A 24,492-nucleotide genomic window follows, 5' to 3' on the forward strand; every position below is an offset into this window, starting at 1 on the left:
CAGGTGCCCCACTTAGAACCACACAGAAAAGCAGAGCGTGATACTGAAAACAAATGCTGACCAGGGAAAATAAATCTCTACATTATGACATTACTCAGCAAAGTCATCTAAGGACCTGCTGATGTTTGGAAACTCTCTGGCTTTGGGACAACAAGATTATCAGTTTACATAAGGAAATGATCTCCTCTCTGCTGGGAAGCTTTTCAGATACAGTTCAAGAGCTGTTATGACTCAGAAAACCCACACATCTAGGTTGTGTGATTCCCTCCAGAGCCAAAAGAAAATCTCTGTTAATTGAATGTGTTTCATATAATTTCTCTCCAAACAACTACATTAGTTTGATTTCTTCAGATACAAGGCATTGTTTGGTGATGGGAATTGACCAATTTTTAGCATGTCTGGCCCTGACCAGTGACTGGCCATTCAGGAACTCAAAAATCCAAAATTATTTAATCTGTGGACATAACACACCAATCAAGTAGGGCTGCCAACAGCACTGTTGGGTGGAAAATATGTAACTGAGTGAGGGAGAATTAAAGTTATTTTCATTAAGTTGTTAAGAAAATGTTAGAATAAACACAAAAGGTGTGTAAACATATTTAGAGGGAAACTGTAGGATGTCACTCTGGCCGCTAGAACAACAGATGAAAGGGTGGCGCTATTTTGTACTTTTGCAGTTGTGGCTGTTTATTCATCATTTCATTCCTTAGGTACACTGGGTTAAATCATGAAGATAGTATGTTCCAGAGCATTTCTGAAACAACTGATGACAGTAGAAGCCAACCTTAAAACTGTAAGGTCATGTCAATATTGTACATGCAATGAAAACTTTTTTTGGCTACTAGATTAAGGAAGGTTATAGTTACATAATTCATCTAACCCAAATCATTGTAATGAGTCACAGCGAGCAACAGTATGTGGTTTTACTGTATATCTACAAAGAATTATTCCCATCCCCCATAAGTATTACAAAAAAGCAGGTTTTTGCACTATTTATTTCTTCACAATTTCAAAAGATTTAAGAGTAGTTGTAGCCCCTCTTATTTTTTATCCATTGTGCTCATGAGTGCGTATTTGTGATTGTGACAGGGGAAAATGCCTACTGTCCTCTGACACTGGGCTCTCTTCACTCTGGCTGTCCTCCACTCAGTGGTCCTCTGTGTGTGCAGCATGAGTGGAGCAGTGGGTTGCAGATAAGAGTCTGCGTACTTAAGGCGGGCGGGGGGATGGCATGTGTGAAGAGCAAGAGGAAAGAAAAGGATTTAGTGCTCCTTCTGTCCGTCACATTCACCTCTGGATGCCCTCTCCTCATAAATAATCCAACCAGTGACACTAGTCTTTATACTGGCATGTGTACAGTATGGAGGCTGTCCACCACTGTACCCTACTATTTTCAGTTAGAGAGGGTTGTGTGTTGTAATTGCTGGCATCTCTCTTGGTCTAGACAAGCCCTAGTGAGAGTAACCCTTAGTCACATCCTTATTATCCACCTGGTTCTATGAAGTCCTCCCTAATACAACAAAGAGAAGAAAAATCTATAATTAAGAAGCTGGCATCCAGTTCTCCCTGTTTTCCCATCACATTGATGACTTGCTAAAGCAGCAGTCTGACTTATAATAATTGCAACAAAAAGATAATGAACACTAGAAGGCATGTTTTGTTTTTTGTGCCTTCAATAGCAGCCTCTCTTTTATTAGGGTGTAGTGTTGTTGCGAAGCAAAATTGTGACAATAATGTCAGCAGCATGAATTAGCAGACTGCAACAGAAGCTCCTGCAGCCATGAACTCAGCGAAGGAAGAAAATCTGGGTTGTAATTAGTGCTCCCGTCTCATGCATAAGTCAGGCAGCTCTCACCAGAATGCTCATTGTAGGCCCGAATAATGATATGGCAACACAAAACATGAACTTTTGTCCAGGGACATTTTTCAGCAGGGTATTGACAGGTGTTTGTGAAAATATGACGTAGGTTGTTACATCATCTCATGTGCCCGTGAGCCAAATAAACAGAAATGTGCTGCTTTGATGTAAAAAAAAAATAAAAAAAAAAACAGATTTCCTCTGTTTTTACAGACTTTTTCAGAAAATGGCTAAGTGCATGAAAATATTGTAAAATTACATTATTATGCTGTCCCTGTTTGATTACTGAAATAGGTATTTGCTTAAATGTTGTATAATTATACAGTACCTAAGCTCAAAGAGAGTGGTGAGGACATCTGTAATGTTGAAGAAAGAAAAAGTCTGGAAAATATAGTTATCTTTATTAATATCGCCATCGCAAATTTTCAGCAATAGTATTGCAGTTATGTATTTTCTTGCATGGCCTTATTTTATTGTATCACACAGAAATACGTTTAATCCATCTCCTGCTAAAGATCAATTTTTACTTGTTATTAAATCCCATTTCCCTACAGCAGTCTGTGAGTAGGATCTAGGATTACTTACACCATAAGTTTTTAAGTCAGGAACAAAATGTCCCCCTTGTGGCAAGGTGAATTTAAGGAATCGTCAGCGTAAAACCTCCTGAGGCAGATGACTGTTTTGCACGCAAAAAGTTGCATGGGAATAGCCAAAACTACAAAGGTCCAAAGAGGTTTAATGACCAGCACCTGGTTTTTTTTGCTTGTTCTTTAGCAAAGACTGATTTTATTATAAGTTTCACTGTTTTTCCTTGAATAATAAAACGCTTTTAAATTCAGGGGATTTTTGTTGCCTGGTTAATTTAAAATAATACATGAACAGCGCATGTCCCAAACCTGAATGTGAAGGAAGGCCTTGGGTAGGGGTGCATGAGCCATTCAGCTGACTTCTAGGTCGCCTACATTGCGTTTTTCTTCAGATTCTTTTGCAAGCAATGACGTCTACAAAAAACCTGATGGTGGTGGAGAAGCACTCTCATATCGGTGAGAGCGTATATGTGATTCATCCAGGCTGTGAGAGTTGTGTGCAAGCGGAACAAAAGTTTAAAGTTTCTATGCACAGCACAAACAAAACTGCTGTCTGAAGCACTGTTATCGATACAATAACAATGTTATAAAGGGCAGGCACAGAAAACTCCCCATGGACCAATTTCTTTTTAAATGCAAGCCCAGGGACAGTGATGTAAGGACTGGTAGTGCTTTTACAGATAGAAATGTGCTGTTAAACTTAGTCCTCATTGAGTTCGATTTTAAGCCCAGCGTAAAATGCACTAGGATTTAGAGCACTACATTACGTCTTCTTTGAACTCATAATAGAAGACGTTTCAAACAAAAAAGACTAAAACTTTTTCCAATAACCCCACCTCTCAGGTGTCTCCATTATGTCAAAATGGAAACTGTGTTTATTGCCTTATTATTTACTGTTTCCTTAATGTTTTGCAATACAATGTTGTTATTTAATTATATTGAATTACTCCATTATACTTAAAATGACTGATATTGAGTGCTATGCGTGTTTTGCTATGGTATGGGTAGGGGTTGGAACAAAATATTGACATTTTCTTCATTCTCACTGGAGAAACTTGTTTTCACATAGTTTCCTCTCAGAATCCAACATTTAAAACATGTAAAGTATGTTCTTACATAAAAATATCCTTGATTTAACGCTAAAAAAGAAGGAAAACACAATTTTATTTTTTCCTGTTTTATATTAAATCCAAAAGTTTTTTAGTTTGTTTTTACAGACTTTCTCTGGCACCCTCTGTTTTTCTTACATTGGAGTTCTGCAAAATAATTTTAGGAAATATATATTTCTTAAACTCATATTTGACCAGTTTGACCAGAGAAAACTGTTCTTTTTTACATCACAAATATTTCATTTATGTTTTTATCTTCTTTTTCTGACCTCCCAAGTTGCCAGAGTATTACCATTTTTTGAACACTTTTATTTTACAGAGTGCAAACTATTAACTGCTATAGACTATACTTGTCAGCCTAAGGAAGAGTACACTATATGCTCTTCGACCTCTTTTTTAACACTCTCTAGCAACACAATAAAAAGAACTGAGTTGAGCTGATTTGAAAAGATCCAGTAAGACATGTTTGTTGATTGAAAACCAACCTGTTTGTCATGCTTGCTACAACTGAATGCTAATGTTGACCATCTCAATGGTCTCTTCATGTAAAGATGCAGCCAGGAGCTCAGAGGCTGACCACTAAAACGCAAATTCACTGGCAGAACAGCGAAGGAGCCAGGAGAGGACAGTAGCGGCTCACATCAAGAACGAGCCCTACAGCAGCACCGGCTTTTATTTGTGGTTACACTGATCTAAAGAATGAAGGGAGAGCTCCAAACGTTGTGTTTTTGTAAAACCTCCAACTACCCCTGCCCCCACCTTTTTCCTCTCTTTCTGCCTTTTTTCGTTGCTAATGAAGTGCACTAAAAAACAAAAGGTATTTCCTATGAAGTGTTGGATAAATCCACACAGGCTTCAACCAGGTTCTGGTCATCAAGCTGCATTATTAAACAATCAGCTGGTCTGGAGATCACAGCATAAACTAATGAGGTTTAATTGATCCTGTTGCATCTTGCTGTAATAGTCAACAACCAGGAAACTGCAGCAACCACCAAAGGATTTACCAGAATACCAGAACCAAAATCATTATGGGATATTTATTAGAGCAGAATAGCAACAGAAAATCTCAACATTATACAAATTCAGATCAAACCAAGGTTCTAACTGTTTGTGGTCTACAGAGAGACAATGCAGGTAAACACTGCATAATAGTCATCGCAGCAGCACTTACTAAGGATCTTAGTGCTTAGTGGTGTTTCCCCATCTCTTCCAAAGGTAATGGAATTTCTTGAGCTTAAATGCACTTCACTTACTGCATGGAGGCAAATAGGAAGCTAAACTATTGATCCACAAGCAATTTAGTTGCCCACCTGTCCAAAGACTAGAAAAACAGAATGCCCCTAAATGTATAATGAAGCTTCCCAAGGGCCCAGCTTCCTTGGTATTCCATTCATGTGCAGGAAGACTTTGCCTCTGGGCAATTAGCCCGTCATACACTTCCACCATCCTCACCTAAAGGTTCAGGGATCAGCAACTAAACCTCTCACCAGACTGTTGATTTTATGACACTAACTGAACTAACTGAACAAAAATGTCTCATATAAGATACAAAAGATAGCTTTATATTTCAGCTCCGCTGGGATTCTGTTTGTTTTAAAATATGAATAAAAGTAATTAGTCGTCTTTGCTCTTTATATAAAGCTTTGCAACTAATTGGAGATCAGAAATCTCATACTCTTCTCAATTTCAAAGTGGAAAATCTTTTAAGTTTATTTTGATGCCATTCCCAGAACCATGTTCAGATTTTAGAGGAAAATAAAACACAACATAAGTAGCCACCAGTACTTATTCCTAGCCGTCACTGGACAAAAGGCAGGGTACACCCTGTACAGGTCACCATTACAGGGTAACACAGACATGACAAACAACTATAGACTCACATATTCAAACTTTGAGAGGGTATTCAACCAACATGCATGTCTTTGGACTGTGGAAGCAACCGGGAGTAGCTGGAGAGGACCCAAACATGCACTGGAGAGTTAAATTAAATTAAAACCAGCTACAAGACTGTGCTAACCACTGCACCACAGCAGCCCTCCTCACAACAACTGATAAGGATGCTTCTCAGTACTACTAAAGGCAAACCAAGTACCACTTGTGAAATACATATTAAAGGACCTATTAAAGGATCTAGACTTTAAAGCAACTTTCTTACACTGCAGAACATCAAAGTTCCGAAAATGCCTCTGTAAACAACTGTATGCATTTACATCTCAACCTTGGGAAATATTTCAGACACAGTTCGCCAGTTTTCAAATAGCAACATTGTGAAAGTCATCATTTACTTAATCAACACACCTTTGAAAGTGCAAAAACAGATGGCTCTACAGTCTCCTGCGTGAGAAATGGGTCCACGTGGTGCAATACAACATCTCTGCTCAGTGAAACGGTAAATAAATGCACAAGAGAGAAACCAACACTTGAAGGGGTAGTTTAATTAAGACCCATTCACATTTTGATATTTAAAACTGAATATTTAAATAGAGGTAAATGTCCTAAGAACCTGTTATCCTTAAAAAGCAAAAGTGCTTGTTATCACCATTTAAAACTAACCTCTAAAGCATTAGCTAACAAAAACTAAATTGTAATTAGTTATTTAATGGCTTGGTAACTATTGCTTTAAATATTTAACTTTACAGTGCAGCCAAAAGAAGATTTTGTTGGCCCTAAACAAACTGGACTAGACTGGCACCATCATAAAAAAAATGCTAATACTCTCAGATGGCTGAAGACTGATGATTCTAATTAAAACTGATGGAAAACTATACATCTGTATATCCTTTTAATTGAGTCCATAAATCCCAGAGGACTTTCTTTAAATATAAAGTCTAAAAAAAAAGCTGAGAAAATTAATTTGTGTCAGACAAGACTCCAATCTGCCATGGCTCTCAAGTTCAACTACAATCACCAACTGAAATCTAAGATTTTAAAATATGAAGATGGTTCTAGATTAAAACAACTAAATTCATATCGCCCCACATGTTTTAGCGCAGACATTTCATGTCCTTCATTTAGATTTATTTTCTTCTGTCATCAATGTTTTATCCATTGCAAGCTGGGTTAGAGAAACGATACACTGGCTGCTTATGATAAAGCATCACAGCATTATAAATATATAATACTATATGGATAGCATTATATAATTCACCATTATCACATTTAAAAGGAAATAAATCTTGTTTTTTTTTTTTCGTTTTTCCTGGATTATGTTTTTAGAAAAATAGAGAGCTCCTCAGCTCCTCAGTCATTCCAAAGAGCAGCAGTCAAATCCTGCTCTTGCCCCCGAACCAACTCCCCTATCGTTGATGTCAGACTGATAACATTGATCCATGTCATCCTGTTTCTTCTCTAAGTGGCAGAGGTAGACATCACTGCTTGTACCGACGTCTTTATCGTGATGTAGAAACCTGTAGTAAGCTGATTTTCAAGGGGACATCATTTTGCCAGAATGACAAACAAGAGAAGCAGAGTGAGTCACAGATGCTTGTCACTTCATTAAAAAGATTAAATCACACTGATATAGCAAAGGAAAAAACCGATACATTAATTTTGTAATTAACTCTAGAAAGGTGGTTGGACTTTTGATGTTTTTAGAACTAGTAAAAACATTCTCATGCTTTATGCTTGAATCACCCTGTTGTTCTGCAGAACATTCAACATTTTGCTCCTAGACCTTTAGTACTATAAATAGAAAAAAATCCAGCAGCTGATATCAAATAAATTTATTCTTAGCCATGTGCTGTTTTCAGACATGCAGTTCTTCATTTGATCCAGATGAAAGATGAGATAAACATCCATGCATTTATTCGACACACCCAAAGTGAGGCTGATTTCACAGGTACAGTTACGTAGAATCAAAAGAATCACATAAGCAATCAGAAACATAATGTTAGCACAGCAATATGGAGTCACACAATAGATATTGATGATGTCAACCTTAGGATAGAAACTATTTGTTTAGTTTGTAAAAAAATAATATCATTTTACTAGAGGGGGAAATGAGAGCCTGTGGAACAAGATCTCAAAATAACAAAATGCCAATATTTCTTGTGAAAGTTTTTTTTTTTTCTAAAGTGCCTTCCAGTTGCTTGTTATGAGCTTTTGTTTAGCAAAACAGGTCTGTCATAAACCCCCAGGTCTGGCTCCATGTCTGAGCCGCCTTTAGCAGTTCATAAATCAATATTATTAGCAATGTCCTGCACACAGGTGAGCTTTTCAAAATTAAGATGGCATTGCAGCACCAAACGAGGTCTAGAGGGGAACTCTGCAGGATTGATATAGAGACTTATGTGGACAACGCGTGCTTGGAAAGCCTCCATTCTACACATCGACGGGCATTAGTTTTATTCTGTGTTCAAAATTAGGCAATAATCTGCAGTGTCTCAGCACACTTTAGCGCAACCCTTCCAGTCTGGTAAGCTGGCTCATCACTACATACAGGAGTTCATACTTTAGAGGCATCCTTATTTTGAAGTAAGAAAGGAAGTAGTTCTTGAGTTGCTCTGTTTAACTGACAAAGAATCAGAATCAGAATCAGAAAAGCTTTATTGCTAAGTATGTTTATGGACATACAAGGAATTTGTTTTGGCGTAGTCGGTGCAATACAGTACAAATTAAAAAGTATAAACATATCTACAATATAATATAAATATATGTGCACAATTTTAAGTGAGTGAGAGTAAATGTAAATGAGCTAAAAAGTGAGCTAAAAGTGAGCTAAAAAGACCCAACAGCCTGACAACACTTTCTTACAAATGCCTTAAGGAAGCCACCGCAACTTTTACACCATAAGTGTGGCAGCATTTTGGGTAGAAAAAAATGTTGACAAAGTGACAGAAAATAAACAAATAATGTGAAACCCCTGCTAACCGTTATCCACTGGCAATGCTAAACCTTCAAATGCAGTCTAAACTGCATTGACAATCTCTTGCTTAAGATATAAGTGGACAGTTCTACACTCAATAGATGCTTCCCAACACCATGGTAAACTGATGACATCAAATTTTTTGTTTGTAAAAACACAGAGAGGGATGGACTGGCGACCTGTCCAGGCTGTACCCCGCCTCTCGCCCATGACTGCTGGAGATAGGCACCAGCTCCCCCGCGACCCACTATAGAATAAGCGGTAGAAAATGACTGACTGAACACAGAGAGGCAGCATTTTCAATTATTTATGTCAGTATCACCAGCTTCAAATAAATAAACATAAAAACCACAATACATGGACTGAATTTTTATACACTGAGTGCAGACTCTTTAAAACACAGTTTGTGATTTGTGAAACCTCGACTCTGTGTCTGAAAACAAAAGATGGGAATCTAGCTAAAATCCTGTCTCTTCTAATTCTAGTACACCCAATATTTTCCATCATCTTGTCTCCCGAGTTGTACATACATATTGATTAATAATTTTTTTTTAATTTATAAATTTATACCACTGCTAAAATCAGATTCACGGGTAGGGCACACATGCACTTTAATCAGGATTTTGTCTATTAGTTCTGTTTGGCTTCAGGATCCGTACTGAAGCATCCATGTATACAGCATAAAGCAGTGCACGTTGGGAGAATCAATGGCATGATTGGTGCAAACTGTACTCAGGGATGGCAACTGAGGACTAGGGTTCTTTCTCCTCCTCAGGCATGAACAGAGGAGGGGTTTGTCTCTGAGCAAACACCAAAGACGTCATGTCTCTTGGCAGTACCATAAGTGCATCTCACTATTGATTGTTGGTGTGTAAATTGCTGAGCAATCAATCTGAAGCATCAACACAAGGGCATTGCATTTTCATCTTTTTGTCTGCAGGACACAAAGAAGTTCTTCTACAGACAGTGAAGTGTGTTTTGGTAATAAAAGCCCATCCTGTTGCATTTGTTCATCTGCAGACGCTGTCTTGAAACAAGCGCTTATACTGGCTCCCGTGTGAATGCACTGCATTCAGTGTAGCAATAAGAGAGTCCCTGACGCTCCCAAATTCAAACCATGCCAACTTTTTTAAAATCTCAAACATTTATCTGACTCAAGTCAGCCATTGCCTTGACTCTTTGTACAAGATATTCCTCGCCCAAGGCTTGGAAGGACATCTGAAAATTAATCTAATCTGCTGGAATGAGTCTAAAATTGCTGTAATCCTAAAGGGCAATCATCCAAGGATTGTTACTTAAATTAAGACAGTCAATAAAGGTCTTGGGGAAATGAAAAAGAACAGATCTGCAGTAGAATACATTTACATTTACATTACAAGTCTTCAACCTGATAGAAAAGATAATCTCTTCAGTTTGCCAGGAAATGCACTTAGATAAACCTTAGTTCATCAACACATAGTGCATGCAGACTAAAGCCAAAGTCATTTCTTCCTTATATAAAGTGGATGAATAAAAAGTTTCTCATCATGCAGAGAAAAAAAATACAAATTATGGAAACATTGAGCCACAGATAGTTGTAAAAAAAAAAAGGGATACAGTGCAAAAAGCTACTCTGCACATGGAGGGTCAGGTTGCTTCTTAGAAGGGTAAATTCATTCACTTAGCAGTGTGTCTGTCCTCAGGGTGCACACAGCCCGGCACAGGATGCATTAGCTGTCGCTGAGCTTACAAGATTTATAAAAGCGCTTCACCTGACAGACGACGATGGAATTCCTCTGGAATATATGCCACATTACTGCTTAGATTCAGTCTGAACCTACTCAGCCATAAGTCTCACACTTGCACTGACGGGAAGACAAAACCAACATGAAAATCTGGGTCAAAAATCAAAAGTACACAGGGTTGAGAGGTGCTTCAAACGTCTTTCAGCCAAAACTGTTAAGAACTGTGGCTGGAGGCTGACAGTCAAAAAATGCAAGGTTGTAATCCAGTACATCTACATAATGAGAACAAGAAAATAACTGTAGAACTGTAAATAGCAGGTACTGATTTGTTCTGACTGATTACATCAGAAATCACCAATAATTGCTAATTATTTCCCAGCAGGACGTTCTGTGAGCTGAAATGAGGCCCTGTTGTGTGTACCAAGACTCATCATAGCAACTAAGAATGTACTTCATCCCAATATTAATTTCTGAGGATGTGTAAGCCTCGCTGGCAAAAATTCCACTTCAGAGTGTCTTTTGACCAGAGCCAAAGCTGCTCTTAACATAGATCAGGCACTCGAGTTCTGTTGACCCGCACAAAGCAACAATACCATTGCTTATTCCTGCCAATGTTTGTTCTCTGGCTAACAGGATGGATTATTTACAGCTGCAATTGCACATAGAGCATGTGTACCTACAAGTAAGAGACTGTGTTTTTGTTTTTGACCTATTCCATTATAACATTTCTAAATCCAACTGAATGTGCTGTGCCTGCAACTAATATTTTTCCATTCAGGGGACAATGCAGGATGTCTTCTGCAAAACCTCTGAGATAAAGCCTGTATTTGTAAGGTAGTGGTGGGAACTCCTGCTACTACAGTAGTTGATTATGATAGAAAGTGGATGCAGGTGGGTTGACAAACATTGTTGACATAGTAGTTTCAATAAAGGTCTAGATAAGTTTCCCTGCTGCCTTGGCAGAAAAAATGTGACAGATGCTTGTGCCCTCCTAAGTGCTGTTTGACCTCTTACAACAGATAGTAGATATTACTTCATCAGTATTATCCAGATAAGAGAAATGTAATTTTGCTTCATTAAACATTTTTATACATATGCAGTGGACACTTTATTTTTAACACTGGTGGAGATGATTAATGTGGAACTGTCTGAAGTTCAAATTTGAATGAGATAAAAGGGGATAAAAGTGAATTTAAAAACATGGCTGTTGGCCTGAGAACTGCTGATCTGCTCTGATTCTCATGCATAACCATCTCTCCATTTTACAGAGAGAGGGAAAATATCCAGTAACCAGCAGTTGTGTGAATAACGAGGCCTCGATTATGTCAGAGGTCAGAAGAGAATCGGTAGACTGGTTAGAGATGTTAGAAAGGTAGCAATAGTTCAAATAACAAATGATTACAAGCAAGGTATGCAGAATACTATCTAAACAGACAACTAGTCAAACCTTGGGGCAGACTGCTTGGTTTATGCTCCTTTGTATCAATGATTCCAGCTGGTTCTGGTGGTGTAATGGTGTGAGGATTTGTTCTTCACCCACTTTGGGCCCCTTAGTACTGATTAAGCTTAGCTTTGAAGCCACAGCACACCTAAGAATTGTTGTTGACCATGTCCGTCCCTTTATGATGCCTGTGTACCCCTCTTGTGATGGCTATGTCCAAAAGTATAAAGCACCATGTCACAAAGCTCAAATCATCTCAAACTGGTTTCCTGGACATAGCAATGAGTTCACTATACAATGGCCATTTAGAGCGCAATTAGAGCGTCTTCAGGGTGTGGTGGTACAGGAGATCCATATCTTGGATGTGCCGCTAGCAACAGCAAAGACTACCAAATCTGTGCTGATATCATGTCAATATGGACCAAATCTGTAATGAAAGTTTCCAACAGCTAGGCTGAAACTATGCTGTGCAGAATTAAAACAGAATTACAAGCACTACTTGTAAATCAAGTAGCCCATGAGTGTATATAAAATGACAAATAAATATAATACACTCTAAGATTTTCAAAGGACAGAGACAAAAGCTGCCTATATTTAACTTATTTAATTTCTCTCGCTAAAAGTCACCCTCACTACTGGCTGCAACACAAGCAAAAAGCAAACCTTAACCAATATGCTCAATAGTCAATCATATATAGTTTAAATAAAAATACTGTCTTTATTTTCATTATCCTTTTTTAATATTTTTTGTAAATTGAAGAAAAATGGAAAAAAACACAATATCAGCAAAGTAGTTTGTTAATGTAGCTTTAAATACAAAAGATCAATTTAAGTACAGGTGAAAAGAAAAAAGAAAAGAAAAGAAAATGTGATTTACTTGAGTGATTCAGTTAAAAAGTCGAACATATATTTGATTCCTCATCATTATATTTAAAGATTTTGCATCACAGCTAATGAAAACCCAAAACCCTGTGTCTCTGAAAATTTGAATATTACATAAGACCAATAACAATTATGTGTTTTAAACAGAAATGTTGCATAATGGCCTACACAAGGATAGAGAGGACTGCTAGCTTGACAGCTGTCAAACCGCCATCCATGAGAAGGATAAACCACAAAAGAGTAATTGCTAAAGAAGCTGGATGCTTGCAGAGTGCTGTATCCAAGCATATTAATGGAAAGTTTAGTGGAAGGAAAAAGTGTAATATAAAAAAGTTGCACAAATAAAATGGATAATCCGCAGCACTGAAAATTTACTTAAACTTGGGGGATATTCCCTGCAGCTGGAGACAGTGCTTCAAGGACTACCAAACACAGGCATATCAACTGTAGTACCTGATGTACAGCTGATTGACAGATTGATAGCAGGAATTTATGAAATGAGATAGAACTAAGTGTCAAGCACATACACTGTACATTGTGTAGGACACCATTACTGTATTGAAAACCCAGTTGGTCCTCTGTAATATTGTACATCATTAGCTGTAAGCAATCATGATCAAAATTAACAGAAATGAACACTGGACATGAATCAATAATAAGAGTTTTACTATTTGAATTGAATTACTGAAGAAAATGATCTCAATGGCATTGCAATTTATTGAGGTGCACCCATGTATAACCAAAATCTATACGTCTTACCAAATGCATTTTGGAGACAAGTCCATCTTATACTTATTGAACTCTGCACATTTAACAGTCTATCACCAAGGCGCCACTTTAATGCTGGTCACTACTCTGAATAGGATCCGCGCTGAAACCCCCAACCACCAAACAAATTATGATTTTACAAAATACTGAAGCTTATTTCAAGTCTTACGAGGACCACTGGAGATGTCCAAGGGTGAACTGACCAACATGTAGCAGGAGCAGTTTCTTCCTACTGAAGCCGTGAGTCAGGACGCGCCCATAAAGCCCTCAGCAGAACCTCACATCATACTGAAAACCCCTGTAAAGGGGCCGTTAGCAGACATTACAGCTCAGCCTGTGCGGAAACATGACAGAGCCAACCCGTATATGTCTCAATCAGCAGTAAGAGCGCTCGGAGACGCTTTTTAGTTCCTTCGTATGCGAGTGTTTACAGTCGTCTTATCTGGCTGCAAGGCAGGGATTCATCATCGGTATTTGCGCCGCTGTGAGGCGATGGCCTCTGGCTTGTTATGATTATTGCTAGATTTAAAATTAACAGAATATAACTATGAAACACATATGAACAGATGAAACATTTATAAGCAATATTCCGATAATGCCTTCCAGGATGCGCACGTACAGCATCCTACGTCCTAAGCTGTAATTATCATGCAACAATCGCATTCCTCTGAATCCTATGACACATAAAAATGTTCATTCTAGTTTATTTTATATCTTAATCTTTTTACAAATCTGCACTGCGGAAGGTTTGCATGAACCTCCTTCCCACTCACCCCGAAGTAAACAACGCTGATCTCCCAGCTTTCAAATTAAAGCGTCCAGCTTCCCCTGAAATAATGTCAAACAGTATTTTTCATATTATTATTTTCCCTACATCTGCCCTAGGTGCCGCTTGTCCTTACCTTTCCCTGTGTCCGTCTGCGTGTCCTTCACGATGCTCGCACCTGCTCAGCACGGCATCGCATCTCCCGGCGCTAAGTAGCAGGAGCGATGAGAGAGACTGACGGAGCCGCGGTCCGGTCCCAGTGGGATTGGATGAAGGGGCTGTGCTTGGTAAAGGGGGCGCTAGACATGTTTGTGCCACATGGTAACGGAGCTGGGTGATCAGGTTCGCCACAGTGTGTTGAATTCTTCCTTATTAACTGTAATATTTTCACTCAGTTCTGCAGTGCTTTTGTGTAAATAACAGATCTTAACAGATTTTTTTGCAATTAAAAAGTATCAATTTTAGTAATCAAATATTCTTTTCCCTTAGTTTCTCTCAGCATAGTACCGTTCCTCTGAATCCATGCTTGTATTATCCTGTTGTTTTGCAGACAACACCTTTGACCTCCCGCTAATGCAAATACAGTGCCTTACAAAAATAGTCATAACCTTTAAACCTTTTCATATTTTGGTATGTTCCAACAGTAATGTATCAGGATTGTATTAATAGATAGACAAACATAAACTGGAGCATAATTGTGAAGTGGAAACAAACTGATGCATTGTTTAAAATATTTTTACAAATAAAAACTTTTTGAAGAAAAAACCTGTCTGCATATGCATTCAACCTCTCAGCATCAATACTTTAAAAAACAACTTTTGCTACAATAACTGCTGTAAGCCTCTGGAGTATTTCTGGAATTGCTTTGGGCATATAGAGACTATAATTGCTTCCCACTCTTTTCAAAATAGCTCAAGCTTAAGGCAGGTTAGACAGTGAATTTTGTATAAACTGTTAGTGTCAATTCCTGTCACACATTTTTTAGGTCTGTACTTTGACTAGGACATTCTAAAATGTAAATATGCTTGACTTAAACCATTCCATCATAACTGTTGCTGTATGTTTAGGGCTGTTGTCTTGCTGCGAGGTAAACCTATTGCCATGATGTGGTTTGAGGGCAGACCAAAGAGCAGACAAGAGCTGGGCAGCAACATGTTGTAAAAGGTTTTAGCTTTATTTCCAGAGGTTTTCAAAAGAAACCAAACAAGGCACTGCAGATACAAACAAAGTCCTGATCCAAAAACTTACAAGAGGTTCTGCAGGCACATTAAAAAAACTCAGCACGAATACGTGGGTTGAGAACGGGGTATGACACACACAAGGAACCAGCCACAAACAATGACAGAAAACCAACTAATATACTGAGGGATAACAAAGGGCAGGTAATCAGAGAAAACAGGGAACAGGTGTGACAAGGAGGCAAGGAGGCAGAAGGAACAGGTGAAACAAACACAAAGACTGAGCATTGGCAAAGTAACTAACAATAAACAGAAACACAGACCAAGCAAACCTATAGACAAAGATAAATAATCAAATGGGGAAGAAAACTAGAATAATCATGACTAAAGTAAACAGAGAAACTAGAGGGAACATAGGAACAACAATAACAACCGGAGAACAAACAAAGAACTCATAAAGAAAACCTGAATACAAAAGTAAACAAACCTAACCACACTGACTGAATTAACTGGAAAGGAAACAGAAAATAAACTAGTAAACAAGAAGAGTGCAAAGAACAAATAATAAAACACAATAAACACAAAGTTACTAAAGAGAAATAAAACTAGAGAATCCAGGGAAGACCAAGAACTATAATAATTACAATAATAATAATAATAAACCATACAAAGTAATAAGAAAACAACCATAAACTAGAAACCTGCAAGCAGCTTTGAAGGCCCTCGCACCACTCAGCGCAACTCGGGCTTTTGAACGACCGCAGGAGCCTGGCATCACCTCATACACGCCACTGACGATGACACCGCTTCACTTCAACACGTCGTCACTACGTGGCACTGTGAGCAACATGTCATATGATTTTCGGTCATGCAGAGTTTCGGTCTGGCAAAAAGCATTCAAAATTTTGAGTAAATCGGACCTTCCAGAAGGACGCTGCAGTCGCTTGTTTGTTTGTGGGCGGTGCTAAAAGAACATCATCAATTGACAGTTTCAAAATGTCCATCATTAACTCATGATCATGTATACTACATTTCAAGTGGATCCAATGATGAATGAGGGAGATATAGCCCTTGAAGTGTCCTAGGGGGCGCTATTGATCCAAATTTAAATGTAATCCAAAAGAGCTGTTTGGGGGCTGACAAAGATCAAGAATATTCAGTTTGGAGTGAATCGGACCTTCCATATGGAAGCTACAGTCATTTGTTTATTAGTGGGCGGGGCTAGAGTGATGTAATGTATTGACTGTGTCAACATGTCCAGCATTGATACATGATGATGTATAGGAAGTTTGAAGTGGATCCGATCAGGCATGAGGGAGCTAGAGCACTTGAAGTGTCATAGGGGGCGCCGTTGAGGTAAATTCATATGTAATGTAATAGAGCTGCTTAGGGGCTGACAAGGATCAACCCTAAACAGTTTGGAGTAAATCGGACCCTGAATGTGTAATTTAGAGGCAAACGTATCGCCATGGCGTCACATCAGATTTCGCCACGCCACCACGGTCACACCCTCCAGCCAAACCTGTCAGTACTGGAGATGAAGTTAGACCATCGTGTTATCTGTCATTGGAGACAGTTTCATGTTGATTAGTTGAAGGAGATCAAATATGGCCCACACTAAGTGAAACATGACACTTCCTGTTCTGAGAGGGCGGGGCTTCAATGATGTCAGCATCTGATCAGTGAATATTGTTCAGGGCCAGAGGTAGATCAATCCCATAAGGTTTCATGTCTCTGTGACTTTCTTTGTAGAAACTATAAGAGTTTCGTGTTTCATAGCGAGAAGTCAGATTTTGAGGCTTAGCCACACCCACATACTTTCATGTAGCAAAAAGCTTTTGATAACTTTTGATCCCCAGTGCCTTAAGACCATACTGAGTGATTTTGAAATCTCTAAGTCAAAAGCTGTAGGAGGAGTTAGCTCAGATATGCGGGCTAAAAACTCCCAAAAGAGGGTCAAAATGGCAAATTCAATCCAAAATGGCCGACTTCCTGTGGGGTTTAGACCAATGCTCCAAGAGACATTTTTGTAGGTCCAGAGAAGATACATAAGTGTACCAAATTTCAGATTCCTTGGTCAAAGCATGGCTTGGGGCTGTTTTTTTGAAATTGTCTAGGGGGCGCTGTGGACGAATTAGGCCACGCCCACCAAATATGTCATCAGATCTCTGTTGGGGACTGGACAAGGATCAATCACATTGAATTTGGTGCAGATCAGATGATCTATGTGGAAATTAGAGCCAAACGTATGGCCATGGCGTGACATCTGACTTCGCCGCGCCACCACGGCCATGCCCTTTTCTAAAAAGTTACTGTGCTTCAAACGAAGTTAGACCCACTAGTTGTCTGTCTTCTGACACACTTTCAAGTTGATTGGGTCAAGAGGGTCAGAGAGGCACCTTTCCAAGTGAAAAAAGTGACTTCCGGTTTTCAGGGGGCGTGGCTTTGATGATGTCAGAATATGACCCCATAGGGTCATCGGGAACCCAAAGGTCCTCCTTCATGGCAACTTTGGTTTGATTTGTCGTTTCATTGGGAAAATTATTGCATCTTTTCACTTTGAGCGCGAACGGCAAGTTCGTGCCCCGGCCACGCCCCCTAAACATGGCCGAAAACTCAAAATTTTGATAACTTTTAATCCCCCATGCCTTAACTGCATATTGACCAAATATGAAGCCGATAGCTGAAAATCCCTAGGAGGAGTTCGTTAAAGTTCGAGGTGAGTAAAATTGAAAAAAGGGCAAAAATCGGCCTTTGACCCAAAATTGCCGACTTCCTGTGCATTTTAGGGCATACCCCAAAGAGACTTTTTTTCTTGGTTTGAGGAGTTATAGCATTGTGCCAAATTTCAGATCTGTACGACTTAGGGTTTGGCCTATCTCACGTTTGGGGGCGTGGCTAAGTGGTTTGGCCACGCCCACTGACGAAGACATTAAAGAACAAAAATTTCACGCGGGGGACAATTTTGTGTAAAATTTGGTGAGTTTTGGGATATGGCAAAGTCCCCATATTGCCCCGACAAAAGTCCCCGGAATAATAATAAGAATTCGAGCGATTACAATAGGCCCTTGCAGTTTTCCTGCTCGGGCCTAAAAAACTTAAGAAGTAAACACTAGGAGGCGGAAGAGGGAGAAAAGAAAACATGATACAAAAACCAAAATAGAAACATCTAAGCAAAAGGTAAACAAACACAAAGCCACAAACAGAGTCCAAAAATGTCCCTCCGTGACACCTATCAAGTTATCAAGTCTTTCACACCCTCTCACAGGTTTTATTGCAGGATTGCAGTATATTGAGCTCCAAACCATCTTCCTATCAGCTCTGATCAACTTTCAGAGCTGATGGGGGGGGGGATTATTTATGACTTTCTTTCAATAACGTCTTTGTTTTTGCTACTCTTCCATTAAGGCCATATTTGTATGGTGAATAATTGATAGGTTTTCCAGTTAGCAGATTCTCCAACCGGAGCATTGGACCTTTGCAGCTCCTCCAGAAATACCATGAGCTTCTAGGCAGTTTATGTTAATAATCATCTCACTGCCCTTTCAGTTTAGTTGGACAGGCAAGTCTTGATACATTTTCTGTTGGGCCATACTTTTTACTTACTTACTGAACAGTTCTTTATGAGATGTCCAAAGCTCGGTATATTGTTCCATAAGGTAACCCTGCATTGAACCTCATCATACGTTTCTACCTGACCTTTCTGCTGTGTCCCTCGATTTTCATGATGCTATTTCATCACTAATGTTCCTGTAAGTGCTGAGGCTTTCATTGAACAGCTGCATTTAAACGAACATTAAAACGTACACTGGTGAACGCTGTTTACTAATTAGGTGACTTCAGAAGGTATTTAGTTGCACTGTATTTTATTTAAGAGTATGAAAGTAATTGAGGCTGAATACACATGCACATCACACTTTTCAGATTTTTATTTTTATGAAGAAAAGTAAACCATAAAGAACCTTTGCTTCCAGTTATGTGCAAGTTTATGTTGGTCTATCACATAAAATCCCAATAAAATACAATAAGGTTTGTTTAAGAAGTCAGAATACTTTTGCAAGACACTTTTTTCAAGCTGAATATGTATTTCTATGGCATTTCCTGAGGTTAAAGGATAATGCTTGTATTTTCTCTCTGTTAGACCTGTCAGCAACCTCAATATTCTATAACTAACTTTATCTGCCAAAGCTATATCCATATTAAAATATTTCAGTGTAACAGTTTGTGGTGTTCAGGTGTTGAACAAACAACATATGGGACATTTTACCAGGCTATGACAGTAAAAGCTGCCAAACCCAGCTAAAGGAAATAACATTTAAGGAGAAACTACTGCATGATGACACCTTTGTTCAGATGCCCAGTTGCATATTTGTTCTGCATAAACTACCCTTTAGTTTTTGTATCAGTCAGTGTATCAACTTTAATAGTGTTGTCATGAACACCAAAACCACAGAGTTTGGTTTGTTTTTTCCTTTAATTACTGATTAACAGAATGAACATTTCTTCAAGCTAAAAAGCAGTTTGGTGAGCTTAGTACACAACTAAGAGCTTCTGCATTAATAAATTAATCTGGGGCAGCAACAAAACTGACTACGTCCATCCTATTGAACCGCTTTCATTAGATTCATCACTTTCTAGCATTTCTCCCCAGTGATATTTCCTTCTCTGGTTTTCCCGGGTATTCCTTGTCTAGTGTGTATAATTGATCACTTATTTCAGACCAGTAGTACTAACTGTGCACAGTTCATAGTTATAAAGGCAATTAATTATCTTTCATGCATTGTGAAAATGAAGATGAAGTTATTTTATGTATTTATGTATTCACACTGCATTGTATTGATCACGTAATGACTGAAGCATATCTATATTTAACTGTAATAACTCTAACATGCTTATGTAGAGTTTCTGTTAGTGTTTTATAACTTACAGTAACTTGCAACAGTATGTATGCACTTTTTTTTCTCATGTCACACATATAAATCTGAAAAGTGCGGCATGTTTTCGTATCTACGCCGTCTGATTCAATATTTAAACCTGCAATCTTTTGCTGCAATAACAACTGCAAACTCAAATTGGATTGAGAGGCATCAGTTTTGAAGTCTTGCTCAAGTGTTGATTTGTTTTGCATGTAAGCCAGCAAAAGGCAAACTTTTGGTGCAATCTGACGAAAAAAGCCATCCTTCACATATTTGATCTAACCCCTACATGGCTTATGGCAAACTGCTGGTCACATGCCATACTTTTAGATTTCTATTTGTAAGAAACATTAAAATTCATTCATAATTTTCCTTTCACCTCACAAGTAGGCTTTTTTTTATTATTTTGGTCTTTCACAAAAGATCCAAATAAAGCAGACTGAGGTTTGTGCTTGTATTCCGACTAAATGTGAAAGATTTGGAGTATAAATACTTTTACAAGGCATTGTACACAGGATCCCATGTACAGAAAGAAAATTGTTAAAACAAGATATTTCCATAAATTTATATATATATTTAAAGATGGCTTAATCTAAATTTCACTCCACTGATTTGGTGCATCAACAACTTTTTTGAAGAGCCAATTACCTTCAATTCCAGACAAATAAACTGATCTGCTTGTCTGCCCGTCAACAGCGGTGGATGAGAAATATGTGTGTATTTTCAACCAAGGCCCTGCTTTTCATCTGACGAGTATCAAAAGGGCACCTCTACTAATTACAACGCCTTGTGCATGTGTCAGACCAAACATAAAACCATCTCAATCCCTTGGGATTAGATTCAAATCATGGATGTAAACACCAAACAGCCAAATAATAATCTGCTTCGGCAGACGCCTGCCCCCATAAATAATTCAGGAGTCTTTGCGATGGAGTCGGACTCGAATTAATTGAAGGACTTAACCTTACTGGATGAATTTGGGGAGGGAAGATGTTGCAGAACTTCTTTTTAATGTGATCCATTCTGGCTGTAGCCTCATTTTAAGGTGAGGGTGAAAGCTCTGTTCCTTTGAAGGTATTATTCTGACTTTTGTTTTGTTTTTTATCAAAAACGCTTTTTTTTTTCTCTCTCTCTGAGAGAGGAACTGTTATTACAGAACAAGAGAAGATGCTATCCACCAAGGGGAGCAGGAGGAAAAACTAGTCAAAGAATCTCAGTAAGACCAAGCAGATTCATAGAATCGTAAAGAGCGGTGTAATGTGCATCCCAAAAGGATATTATGTTGTATGTGGGTTATCTGAGATGCATTCAACTCTCAGAAAAACACTTTTGTTCCTTTTCCTACTAGGCAGCGCAAATAGAGATGGATCCTGCTGGTTAAAAAAACATTGTTACAAGGTCGGTCTCTAGGGTGGATAAGAGGAACAGCAAACACCCTGCTGTTTGAGGGAAAGAATAGGTGGCTGTCATGTATCCGCCTGGCAGCAGAGGGTGAGGAGGAGGGACATGGAGCCACAGGAGGGAGGGAGGGAGGGAGGGAGGGAGAGGGAGAGTAAATGTGATTTGGCCCCAATAATCTTCACAGGGCCTCATGCAAAAAGGTATAAACCCCCACCCATCAACCCAAACACATATAGCAGTGGGGGGTTGCATTGAGAATATAGAAAGCCATCATATGAGCATATTGACCTCCTGAGGAGTAACAGGGTACTTGGGTTAATGGAAACACTGGTGTAAAAAGTTATAACCTCCCTCTAGAAGAAATGCATTTTCCCCCAACAGTAAAAGTCTTTATCCTGGCCTTTACAGATGTTTGTGTGTTTACTGTGTTTGCTATTACAATAGTTTCTTAAAGTAGGTTTTGTTCTTGAATTTGGTTTGTGTTATAGTCCCGTTTTATGTTAACAAGTTTTACCAACAGCATTTCCTGTTATATTTCACACAGGTTTTTGACTTGTTTTTTTTTTTGTTTTTTTTTACAAATTTAAGAAGTAATTAATTCATTTAATGAAACACCACTGTATTTCTTTTGTGCTTATGATATTGATGAAGTAGCATTTTGTGTGGCCTGCATTCAGTCTCCATGGTAACGAACTGTCATGCTGGCTAAGGAGGAGTGGTAGTTTCTACTTCTCCCATTAACAGATTTAATCTTTAACTCAGATATGTACCACAGCATCCATGTGTACACTAACCGGCCGTTTTATCAGATGAACCTTCAGGTTGGTCTTGCTTTTGCCTTCAGAAATGGCCTTATTTTTGGTTGCATAGATTCTATCTATCTATTTCTCAAAAATACAGTATATTTACATGATGGCATCAAACAATTACTGCAAATTTGTTGGCTGTACATCCAAGATGTAAATATCCTGTTCCAGCACATCAAAAAGGATCTCCATTGGATTAAGATCTTGTGACTGTAGAAGCCACTGGAGTAAAATGAACTCACCGTCAAGTTCAACAATTCACCTGGAGATTGTTTGAGTTTTGTGATATGGAGCATTATCCTGGTGGAAGATGCCATTAGAATATGATACCAAGCAGCCCATAGTGTGCGAAGAAAATATTGCCTACACCATAATACCTCCAAAACACAACCTGAACTGTTGATGCAAGGCAGGATGCATCCATGTTTTCATGCCATTTGTGCCAAATTCTGATTCAACCTGTAATCAAGAATCATTGGACGAGGCCTAATAATACCTAATAAAGTTGCTTTTGGACTGTATATATATATATATAGGGCTTTCCTACTCATACTGACCACCCAAAGCAGTTCACACTGGAGCAATATTCACCCATTTGCACACACAAACGAGCAGGCATTCTTTCACGCAGATCGTAACAGGACTTGGGGTTCAGTGCCTTGCCCAGGGGCATATCGACATGTGACAGGAGGAAGATGGATCCAAACCAAAAAAACTCTGCATCTTAATGTTGTAGGCGAAAATAATGTAAATGGTCTCCAAAGCAACAATTTTAACTTTTAAGCTTCATTCAATTAGGCAGTGTGGCAAATCTTGGCTAAATTTGCAAAGTGTCACATACAACAACTTCCAAAATTGGTGCCTATAAAGGGTATAAAATACATCCCCTGTCAGGATCTGCCAGTTTTGGCTTTGTTTTGGGTTTTGTTGTGAAGTATTTTTTCCTTATGTTGTGATTCTTAGTTTGGTTATAGTTTCTATCATTTATTCTTTCTTCTCATCTATTAGTCCACCCACGCACTAGTTTACTTATGTTCTTCTGTGTTCTAACTTTCCTTCACTCATGCCCCTTAGTAGTCCCTCCCCTTGTCCTTGGATCCCCTTCAGTTATTGTTACTCTCATGGTTATTTCCCCTAGTTAGTGGGTCATTTTCCCCTCGTTGTCAGGTCCCTTTGGTTATTATTTTACTCAGTTATTTATTCCTTAGAATTGTTTCCTCTGGTTATTATTATTGTTAGTACAGTTCTCTTTGTTTATTTCCTTCTTGGGTTAGTGTTTCTGTGCTTGTTTACTGTTAGGTTTATTTACTCTTGCTTCATTAGTTCTTTTTCCCCTTTGGCCTTAGACCCTTTTGTTGTTGTTACCCTGTTGGTTATTTTCCTGAGTCTATCTTTCCCCCATGTTCTCTGGTTTAGTTCTTCCTAGAGTTTATTTCTATTTTTCCTTTCTAGCTTCTGGTTTATTATTCTCAGGTTTGTTTTCATTTGTAGGTTGTGTCTAGTTTAGTTTTCCCATGCCTCTGTCAAACATTAGTATCATAGCTACCTATTTCCTCAGTTCCCTTCAGCTGGCCTGCACACCTGTTACCACTTCCATCTGATTACCTGCCTTCTTCTCTCATGGGTCCACACTCCACCTCCCTCTGTTTATTTACTGGGTTGTTTGCTATACTCCTCGTTGGTTCCTTGTGTAATGTCCCGTCTCTCCTCGAGCTCCTCATGTTTTCCTGTATTTGTGCTACGGAGTATTTCCTTCCAGCAAGCCTGTAAGTGCTGATTTCAAGCCTTATTAAAACTGATCTACTTTGCAACATGCCGAGCCCTAGTCCCTGTTGGCATTTTGGTCCGAAACGACCTCAGACCGTGACATCCCCACCTTCCTTTTGTGATCTGCTCTGAAGATGCTGTTCAGCTGTGAAATTGTATTACAGAAAAAAGTCCTAGAAAGCTGAGTTGATTCCATGGGTTTAAACAATGCTGCCCTAATACACATGCTTTTTGCTTTCATTTTGTTTCCATAGTATGTGGGACAACACACATCCAGTGATTTGTTATAACATTTTTCAATAAATACCGCAAGGATTTTTGTAGAAAGAGTGATCCATATTCTTCATATTCTGACTGCACTGTTCAATAGTTAGGATTAAATGGAATGTATTTACCTGACTTGAAATCTATATGATTCTATTGAA

General features: G+C 38.6%; 1 protein-coding gene across 2 annotated transcripts in view; it reads right to left on the reverse strand.

The window, feature by feature from the left end:
- cntn1a (contactin 1a) overlaps positions 1 to 14,286 on the reverse strand; it is a 113,577-nt gene extending 99,291 nt beyond the window's left edge. For both annotated transcript variants that reach the window (XM_047392571.1, XM_047392561.1), the window contains exon 1: positions 14,136 to 14,286. The gene's annotated coding sequence lies outside the window, so the exon portion shown is untranslated. The remainder of the gene's footprint in view (positions 1 to 14,135) is intronic.
- Between the last annotated feature and the right edge of the window lie 10,206 nt (positions 14,287 to 24,492).

The sequence above is a fragment of the Girardinichthys multiradiatus genome, chromosome 2, assembly GCF_021462225.1.
Source record: "Girardinichthys multiradiatus isolate DD_20200921_A chromosome 2, DD_fGirMul_XY1, whole genome shotgun sequence".
In the NCBI taxonomy this organism is placed as follows: Eukaryota; Metazoa; Chordata; class Actinopteri; order Cyprinodontiformes; family Goodeidae; genus Girardinichthys; species Girardinichthys multiradiatus.